The sequence below is a fragment of the Halichoeres trimaculatus genome, unplaced genomic scaffold, assembly GCF_033239565.1.
Source record: "Halichoeres trimaculatus isolate MK-OKI-2021-1 unplaced genomic scaffold, fHalTri1.1 fHalTri1_scaffold_4, whole genome shotgun sequence".
Lineage (NCBI taxonomy): Eukaryota > Metazoa > Chordata > Actinopteri > Labriformes > Labridae > Halichoeres > Halichoeres trimaculatus.
In genome coordinates, this window is record NW_027437182.1 from 3,724,267 (window position 1) to 3,735,256 (window position 10,990).

The following is a 10,990-nucleotide window of genomic DNA, read 5'->3' on the forward strand; positions in this document are numbered from 1 at the left end:
TAATCTGATGACATAACAATATATTTTCTGTTATTTTGCCCAAACTGTTGATTCTTTAAGTGACAATACATTCATGTCATTTGTTATACTTTATAAATGTAGCAGCTTAATTATGTTCATATATGTTGTTTCTTTGTATATATCTTTAAGCAAACAATAATCATCAATTGAAATAACAACACGTTTGGTTTAGTGAACTTTTTTCTTTCCGATTAATCGATTAATCGATTAATCGTGAATATAAACGTCAGAGTAATCGATCACTAAAATTATCGTTATTTGTAGCCCTACCAACGGATCTGAATCCAAGCTAGGCCATTATCAGACTGTCACACCACACTATCCATTTTCAAAGCCCCGTATCCATAAAATAACACATACTGTGCCCTTACTCATAGAGATTTACAACCATTAACGTGCTCATATCTTGTCTCTTATAACAAAGAAAGTGCAAAGGGATGGTGTAGTTAAAGGAATGACTGAGTTTGTGATGGCAGAATAGTAAGATCATGACCTCCTCCTTGCAGATGTCACCAATAAGTTTGTAGCAGAGCTTATCTCAGTGATGTTATTGTTAGCTTAGCCACTTTAGCGTCATAAACATTTGGAAACTTGTAGATCAGATAGATTAAATTTGGACTCTTCTGTTTCCTTCCTCTAGTGTTGAGCACTGATGATTTTAGGACTTCTAGCAGACATAAGCTGCTTGATTTGTTTGATGATGTGTCGCGCTGTCCCTTTTTTTTATCAGAGGCCGGCCTGAAGTACCTTCCATAGATCCTGCTGGGCAGTTGTCCAGTGTCTGGGTTGCGGTAAAGCCATTTAAAGGCCAGAGCATACTCGAAAATAAAAGGTCGTCCAGCCACGTCTGAAGGCAAAAGTGTTTATAGCTGCTCTGAACGGCCACGCTGGAAGGTGGGGTGAAAAGTCTGCCATGGTACAGAGCATAATTGTTTAAAGGTGGGGATAACAGCGCGTGTTTTCAGACAGACTCTCCTGGAGGGCATTCTTCTGCCCTCATTTGCACACAGTGAGAGCCAGGAATAGATAATTTTCTCACCTCCCCACACCGAGCCAATCACCGCGTGAAGTGGGCACCGCTGTCGGCTGCTTGTTACTTAACTTAGAGAAAGTTAAGTAACAGGGCAGGAAGTTCAGGTGCTGTCTCACCAGACACATGTGCTGGGACTGTGACGCCCATGAGAAGATAATCAAGGAAACATACCCTGATGATCCTCTTTGAGCATTGTTCCTGCGTTCCTGAGGGTAGCTGGGAAGTTTGTCTTTGCCTTTGAGTATCTTTCTTTAGGATGTGCTGAGAAAACCTTCAGGAGTAAAACTTTTAAGACTGCTGCTCGAGAAATTTTGCGAGTTCGGGGGATCTGATCCAAGCTGCAGCATTTGGTGAAAAAAAGGCTGTGTCCGAAATGTCATACTAACGTGCTACTCATACTAAGTGTGATGTCAAAAATAGTTTGTAGTGCGTTCACATTAAATCGTATGAAAAGATTGTGTGCGTGAGAAATACCCGGATGTATACTATATCGGTAAAAATTTTAAGTATGGGAGGTGGGCATACTAGTCGCACTGACACGCCCCATAATGCATTGCGAGTCTCGTATTTATTAACGTAAATACAGAATGAGATGACAAGATGAGAAGCAACTAAAATGGACTTAGCTCTACAGGGAAACCTAAACCTAAGTACAAAGAAATAAAGTGCCTGAAGTGACGGACGGATCGTCTTCGGTGTCTGCGACAAAACATTTTTTAATTTTTTGAAGAGAGATGAATTCGTCTTGAGACCGGTGTTAGCTAAAAATCAGCCACTAGCGAACTTCCCGTTTTCAAAATAAAAGCACCCGTTTATCTCCTTTAAGTTCTTTAACGCTTTTGTAAATTGGGCTCTTGTTTTGGAGCTGACCGGAAGTTTCTTCGATAGCATATTGGCGCTCTTAACAGAATGTCCGAAATGTCGAAATTAAATTTGTATCCGTGCGTTTTGTGGCCCAAATGACCACATTTTGGTTTTCTACGTGATGACTTCCTCGCCTAAAATGTTCGTAAAACTTTCAAATGTGGAGAATCAACAGAGATATTTGACAGCCTGGTGTGCTTCCATAGACTTATGTGTGCTTCCAATTTTTGTCGTCGGAGGTTTTGAAATGCATCATGGGAAACCGAGTAGTATACTACAGTGTAAACGGTTGGCACTCTAATCATACTTATAGTATGTAGTATACAGTATATACACAACGACCATGTAGTATGTTAGTATGCCATTTCGGACACAGCTAAAGAGTTGTAAAGAAAAGATAAAGTCAAGGAATCCTCATTAAGATGCTTCTTAAAGAGACCATTATAAGGCATAAATACACATGCTAACAGCCTGGTACAAACATGACTTTCTCAATATGTCCTTGAGTTTGAGAAAGAAAGGAAATATATGGAGAGAGTTGAGGGGATTGCATCAAGTGGGTCCCTGTAGCTGTTTACCTGAAGCACATGAGCTGTAGGTAGTGACCAAAAAGGCAAGATCGCAAATACAAACACAGGGTGTCCGAGCTCAGCCTTAGAGGACAGGGTCCAGAGCTCTGACACCTGGAAGAGGCTCAGAGTCGAGACCAAGGGGCAATATTCAGTCAGTAAAAAGAAGCCTATGTGGACGTGCTAAATGTTGCTGATCATTGAGAATCTGCTTGAGGTTAGCTGTAGAAAGACCGGGAGTCACGTACACACCCAGCCAAAAAACAGACTTTTATGGCAGTAGAAAGCATATTTACAGCCTGGTTCAAAAACCAGCTTGGGTCTAAGGGTGTATTCACACCTGTGGCTCGTTTATTTGTTCCGATTCAGAGGCAAAAATGATACAATTAAAACGGTTGTCTCTTGGTTCGTTTGTGTTCACAAGGTAAAAGTCTGTTGCGGTCCAAAGTTGTAAACAAATGCCATGTGCAATCGATTTTTTCTCTCATTGGTCAGAAATCAAACCCGGAAGGTGGGGAGTTTCCTTATCTTCATGGAGCATGTACAATGTGTGTGGCTAATTAGCGTTAAAGCGTTTATGGTTCATGTACCAGTGTGCTATATGATCAACATATGTAGTTTTTAAGAGTCCCGACTGCGTTAGGGCAGTTTATTTTATTTCCCACAACTCATTTTCTTCAAATCTTTGGTCTTCTCTTCTTCTGCTGCTGTGGTTGGTTCTTCTGCTCCTTCTTCTTCTACTGTTTTGACTACTACTGCTCGCATTACTACAGTGTAAGCCACGGTTATAAGTCAGTTGTGCTGGTTTCTGGGGCGTTTGTGTTCTCACTGCACAGGAACCGCTACAGGGCTTGAATGGAAGCGAGCTGAGACCATCTATTTTTGGAGATCCCAACCCACTTGTTTTGTCCTGCTAGTGCAATTTCTGTGTTAACATATGCCCAAACATACACGGACTTTCGGGGGGACTGCCCACTGTTTTGGAACAACTGCCCCAAACAATCCAGATGTGAATACACCCTAAAACTCTGACTTCACCATCCACACACACTGTACGGTGAGTGTTTCTTTTTTTCCTTACTCAGCGATTTCGAATTAATTAGGACTGTTTGATTGTCCAATCAGAGACACACCTCAGGTCACATGAATGACTAGTGCCTTGTAGCTGTTCGAAGGGAAACTCGCAACTGCCGCATCCCGGGATTGTACGTTACGACTGATACGTCCATGTTTTATACAGTCTTTGGTAGAGACGCTGATCATTCACATCGAGAGGAGCTGGATGAGGTGGTAGACCCAAGACCTGATGGATAGATTATAGCCCAATTTCCACCAAGCAATATGATTTAGATCCTGTTTTCATTTCCACAGCCAACTGTGCCCCCTCTGGGTAGGCAGTGTGTAACCTAGTTGCGGATAGCTGCATGAAGCATGCCGCCCAGCTATGTGACACAGTGTACCTTGCTAATAAATCTATTGAAGAAGAAAAACGTGATGGATCTGACTCAAAGCTAGAACGCAAGAAATAGGGCGGAGCCAGAGAGACGAACTGAACATGGACATGGTAAAATTTACCAGTCAGGTACATACGTCTATACTTTTGAAGGCCACTACCAGACTGTCACACTACACTACCCATTTTCAAAGCCCATTATCCATAAAATAACGCCTACTGTGGCCTTAATCAAAGTCTTTTACAACCGTAAACATGCTATGGATGGTGCAAGTCAACGAATGACTGAGTTTCTCTTGTGCATGTTTCATGTGAGGCTGGTGGTCGCCTTTGTGATATAATTAGCGATGTTATTGTTAGCTTAGCCACTTTAGCATCATATCAATCCATGATAAACATCTGGAAACAAAGAGTTATGATGGAAGACATCCAGCAGTTTGTCTTCTTGGTGATTGGCATGTGGCTCTTTGCTACAAAGAACAATCAAGCTTTGTTTCAGAGAAGACGTGTGTGACGTGTATTTCCTCGTGTGCCACCAGGAAGAATACAGCAGCCGCTGTCGCACAGGAAGTGACGATTCTTTGGACCAATCAACGGACTGCAGTGTTGTAGTTCCACCTTCTAGGATTGGATCAGTTTGGTATGGTACTTTGATAGAAGGGTCCCAAAAAGTGGGAGTCTCTGTTATTTAGGGATCTATCTCAGGATTAGTCAGAGGAAACACCGCAAACCAAACCAAACCGCTTGGTGGAAACAAGGCATATATCACCCGGCTGACCTGGGAATGCCTCGGTACCCCCCCAGAGGAGCTGGCAGAAGTGGTTGGAGACAGGAGCCGCCGGTTTTCATTGATGACGGATGATGGATGGATATCACGGACTGTATAAAACAGGTTTACCATCTTTCAGGGATTGAAAATCCTCCACAATCCTTAGCTATTGTTGACCTTTTGCCACGTGCCATTGCTCTGCCGGGTCACCTGGACTCAGCTCTTTAAAGCAACAGCAGCATCCAGTGGGAATAGCTTAAATACTGATGGAAAAAACTGACATCTTGTTGTAAATTCTGCAATTTTCAGCTTTTGTCTTGGTCAGAGGTATTTTCAAACTGCAGCTGCCGCCACAGGCAGCAGCTAAGCCCTGGAGTCGTTTGTCTTCTGTGAAGTTTTGGATGAGTTATGGTCTGCTGCAAAGACTCTGAAGATGTGTGAGTGAAGGAGCGCTGGAAAGAGAGACCAGCGCTGTATACAAATGTATAATTTCTCCTTCTGCCCTCACTCCGTCTCCCTTTCTCCTGAAGTCCAGCCGGTTTCCTGCTTTCCCAGAATAATGCAGAGTTTATGAGGCAGGCAGAGGGCCATGCTTTATAAATGGCACTGTCCAACCCCCCCTTTGCGCTCTGTCTCACTCTGTCACCCTCCTCCACTCTCCACGGCGTTTGTGGGAGTGTGGTGTGTGTCTGAGACAGTCTGCTGTGGATACACAGAGGGCAGGATGTGTTGTGTCAAAGAGGCAGAGGCACTCAGTCATGATGGACGTTTTGGGATTCCTATCATATCCTCCTCCAGAAAGGCGACCAACAACTTGTCACCCTCTGCTCTTAAAATGTTTCTCTGAAGGGCGTTCTGTCTTCAGACGACCTGAGCTTTGTTTTCCTCAGGGTCTCTGCAGCTCTCCATCTTTCCTTCCTTTCTTTCAAACTGTTTCGTCCTTCTTGGCTGACTAACGTCTTGGAGGACGAGGGTGGAAAAAATGCTAAACCATCCTTAATGAGTATCAGAGACGGGTGTGTCAGACGTCTGTGATTCATATCCTCTGTTATCTCAAAGGCTCGATTCAACATTACTCAAATCCCAAAACATGATGGAGATAAATGGAAGAAGGATGGTCCGAGGTTTGGCCAAGACCTTTTCTTCCAGTTGGAAGATCGGCATGTGAATGTGTCATTCATTTCAGCTCTGCAAGTCAGAAACATGTCATACCCGACTGTACATTATGGTCTACCAGTGCTTTTATGTTCTGTCGCCAAATAATGTGGACTGTAAACAACAACATCGCAGCTAATCAGAGGGTTTCTTTCATTCTGGACAGGCTTCAGTTTCCGTTATTCAAGACTCCGGAAACAAGAACGACTTTTGTAAGTCATCATGGTTCAAACAAGTCCAGGAGGAAAACTTTGTGCTTGAAACTCTGAAATATTAAAGGTCCCATATTATGGCAGCGCCTGTGACGGGGGTTTTTGCGCCTCAAAACCGTAAAATGGAAAAGCCACACTGTCCACTCTATAAACATACATTTACAGTGGGGAAAATAAGTATTGAACGTGTCAACTTTTTTCTCATCACATTTATTTCCAAAGCTGGAATTCAAACAAAATTTCTCCCAGACATTGGTATTGACTCAAATAATCCACACATGAAAAGAAATCACAACGTTCAGGTCCATAAATAATGATTATGGTGAATTAAGTACGATAACACAGGAAAAAAGTATTGAACACACTAACTGAGACTCATCTAATACTTAGCGGAGAAGCCTTTGTTTGCAATGACAGCTTCCAGAAGCTTCTTGTTTGTTTGAACTAATGGCCCACACTGCTCAGGTGTGATTTTGGCCCATTCCTCTGCACAGATTGTCTTTAAATCTGGAATATTCTTTGGTGCCCTCTGGTGAACCCTTTTCTTTACTTCTTTCCACAAATGTTCAGTTGGATTGAAGTCAGGTGATTGACTAGGCCGTTCTAACAGATTGATTTTCTTTTTGTGAAACCATTTGAGAGTCAACTTTGCCGTGTGCTTTGGATGGTTGTCCTGCTGGAAGGTCCAGCCACGTCTCATCTTCATCATCCTGGTGGATGGCAGCAGATTCAGATCAAGAATTTCCCCATACATGGCTCCATTCATTGCTCCGTCAGTTATATGAAGTTTGCCAACACCATGAGATGAGAAACAACCCCATACCATGATGCTTCCACCTCCAAACTTCACTGTTGGTGTAGTGTTTTTTTGGCTGATGTGCAGTGCCATTCCTCCTCCAAACATGGTCTGTAGTATGACAGCCCAAAAGTTCAGGTTTGGTCTCATCTGACCAGACAACATTCTCCCAGTATTCTACAGGCTTGTCAAGATGCTGTTTAGCAAGCTTTAAACCAGCTTCAACATGTCTTTTCTTGAGGAATGGAGTCTTGCGGGCTGAGCGTCCATAGAGGCCATGGCGGTGGAGTGCATTGCCTATTGTTTTCTCTGTAACAATTATACCTGCTGCCTCCAAGTCTTTCCGGAGCACTTTCAGGGTGGTCCTTGGCTTGTTGAGTACTCTTCTGACTATCTTTCTGACTCCCTGGTCAGAAATCTTCAAGGAGCTCCTGTGCGTGGCCTGTTGATGGTAAGGTGGTGCTTCTTCCACTTGTGAATAATGGCCCCAACGGTGCTGACTGGAATATTCAGGTGCTTTGATATAAGTCTGTAACCAGTTCCATTCTGATGCTGAGCAACAATCAGGTTGTGAATGTCTTCAGAGAGCTCTTTGCCTTTACCCATCATGAGGTGTGTGCTATTTAACTGCTTGGTGAAAAAAACACCTTTTTTATAGGACCATCAATTTGCTCTAGCCCAGCTGATGTTGGTTTGCACTAATTGGAAGTTCAAGTAATAATTACTGACAGATTTCAGGTGGTATGGTGCATTTCCTTACCAAAGTATACAGCCTTTCCATGGTGTGTTCAATACTTTTTTCCTGTGTTATCGTACTTAATTCACCATAATCAGTATTTATGGACCTGAGAGGTGAAGCAGAGGCAGGAAATGTAAGCAGGAGATCCCAGACTGGCAGGTGCTCTTTCAGACTCTGCACTGAACATAAAATCATCTGTGTCCTTATTTCAGTCTAGTTCTTTAACCTCAGACCGACCGTCACAGGAAAGAGGGAACAGGGACACGAGACTCTTGTGGCTCTGTGTTGATAGAAATATCAAGATTTTGGAAAAAGGCCCCAAAGTTTCCGCAGACATTCGACTAAAGAATGTGTCAAAACACACTCTGGAGGTCCCGAAGGTATGACCAACGCCACAAACATCAGCCCAGTCTGACACTGTCTCACTAAAACATTCAAAAGCATGCAGGCATGCAGAACACTCATGCAACGAATGAGAGGAATGTGCACTCACTCATCTGAACACACACACACACACACACACACACACACACACACACACACACACACACACACACACACACACACAAGAGTGACTGAGAGGAATGACGTGTGCGGTAGAGGCCGTGGCGTCCTGCGAGCCCACCGTAAAGCAGAATAAAACGCTCTTTGATGACATTCCTCTGTGACCCGTCCTATCCCGCTCTCCTCCCCGCCGCCGCCAACGACAGTTTAATGCACAGCCGCTCTGTTTTCATGATGCGGGGCAGAGATTTGGAGCCGGTGGGGGTGACTCACTCATGATGCATCCTTTTGATGTCCTGGGCTGGAGACCTCCCAACATTTTATGTCCCACCTGCCACTTAGGTTAGAGGTGGGGGTGGAGGGGTATTAAAGTGAAGACATGTAGGGAACATGAAGGCTGCAGGATTAGTGAGGAGGATGTGGAGTAAACGCGAGCGCGGCTAACGTGTGCTTAATGATCTGTGCGATACAACATGTATGTTCGTTGAGGCCAGGAGGGGTTAACCCTTCGATGGCTGCAGCTCAGGTAGAGGCTGAGCATGGTGTAAGAGCAGAGAGGAGTTGCATCATCTTATCAGAGCTGGGAGAACTGGGGCCCAGACTGGGAGATGTATGTAGAGTTTGTGTGGATTTACGGTCTCAAATATCTTCATGCTGCCACTTCGCTAAGATTCAGACTTGAAACAACAAGATCTCAGACCACCCGGGTTAAATTTACAGCGACATAAACCAAGTGCTACTGTGTTTTAGAAATGTAAAACTCCCTGTGAAGACTTCCAGGCAGCCATTGGCTTCAAATCATTCAATTAACTCAAGATTTTCCCTTTATTTCCCTTTCTCCTCTATTTTACTCTCCTCTTTTAATCTGTGTTGCTCCAATTGTGCCGGACTCTCAGGAATGAGTGCTATGTTTCAGAAATTTGAGAGTTTTTCGACTCTTACGAGCAGTCAATGGCTTTAATTCATGGAGTTCAATTCAAGATTTTCCATCTTTTTTCTTCCTTTTTGCATTGATAGTAGTTCAGGAGACAGATTTGTCTCAAAAGTGGATAAATGTTTTCACATTTTAAAATTAATTTGATCAGTTTTTAGAATAATGTTATTATTTTTTCATCTTTCTCTTTTGTTTATGTTGGCATATTGTATTCTTTTAAAAATAAAATAAAAAAAATCTCCTGTTTTTATGACATAACAATCTCATAAAAACAGTGATTAAATTATTTTAGAATTTCCCATGACCCCCCACTGCATGACTCATTGCTGCATGTCTTTTTTTTTTTTTTTTTTTTTTTTGTAATTTAATATGTTTTAGTTAACAGTTACACATTTCATGTTTCTTCATCAGGATAACGATTTAAGATTTCCAGGAATTCCTTTATTTTTCCAGATTCCTGTTTTTATGCGATACTATCTCATAAAAAAGGGGGAATAAATAAAGATAAATGTTTTAAAAAAAAATATTTCGTATTAATATTTACTTTTGTTTTTTTTTTAAAAAAAAAAAACAGGGTCAAAATATTAAAAATAAATAAAATGAATAAACATTCAATATTTAGATTTTAATATGTATTTAAAAATTACTATTATCTGTTTTTATAATACAGTATCTCATAAAACAGGGGGTAAAATAGATTTAAAAATAAATATTTTATATCTATATTCAAAAATAAATATTTCCTGTTTTTATGACATAGTACCTCATAAAGCAGGGAAATTAACAAAAATAAATGTTAAAATAAACATTTTATAGATATATTTTATCTTATACTTAAATATATATATTTTCTGTTTTATGATATAGTATCTCAAAAAAAACAGGGGAAAAATAAAAGTAAATCTGAAAATAAATATTTAAAAATAAACATTTTTTAAAATTAAAATTTTCATATCTATATTCAAAAATAAATATTTTCCGTTTTTATGAGACAGTATTTCATAAAAACAGGAAATTCAATAATCAATAAATTCCTGTTTTTATTAGATAGTATCTAAAAAAAAATAAACCTTGAAAATTCAAAAAATAAATAAAATGTGAGATTATCAAATTATAAAAACAGGAGGGAATTTTTTTTATTATTATTTGGTGAATGCCAATGGCCTCTTATTTGTTTGTATAATTTCCTTATTTGCATCCTTTTTATTTTTTTAGTCATGGTGAGTTTTCACGTCCCCTCCTCAGATGTGGCCTCTAGCAGACTTTAAAAACATATTTCTGTAATGAACAGATTTTTTTCTCTCCACATCTTCGTTATTCTCTCCATATTGTTTAGTGATTGCTCTATTTTAATTTCCTGTGATCCTAGATGCTCGCAGAGATGAGATATTGCTCCATGTTGTGTCCTCTGTGCTGCACAGTTGGAGCACTGAAACAAACTGGGCTCTTCTGCTGATTTCGATGAAACCACCAGCTGATTTGACCAACATGAATTTCTTTTTTAACCCTTTGATTGCACGGCTCGGGAGGCAGGCCTCCCCCCCCCCGGCTGCAGACTGAGCCATTGGTGGTGTCGGGATGATTGACAGGCTGCACGGCCGCGCTCTGATTGGCCGCTGAAACCTCCTGATCCGTCTCCACCAGTCCCCGTCAGTCAGGTGACTGTGACAAGCTGAAAAAAATCAATGTTATCAATCTGTCCTGACTATCAGCAGGACCCCTGCTAATGGGAGTAAAATGTATCAATGCAATAATTTTCCCCTCTGCTTTGCGAAAAGAGCCTAAATTTCTGACCCTGTGGGGCTGCTGGTGGTTCACTGCAGATCAGATTTATGATGAGGCTGTTTGAGGAATCGATGAGTTACGAGCTCTCACTAACTGTTCAACTCTTGGCCTCTTGAACACTGGATCTTTGTGACTATTATTAGACGGATTGGCTCC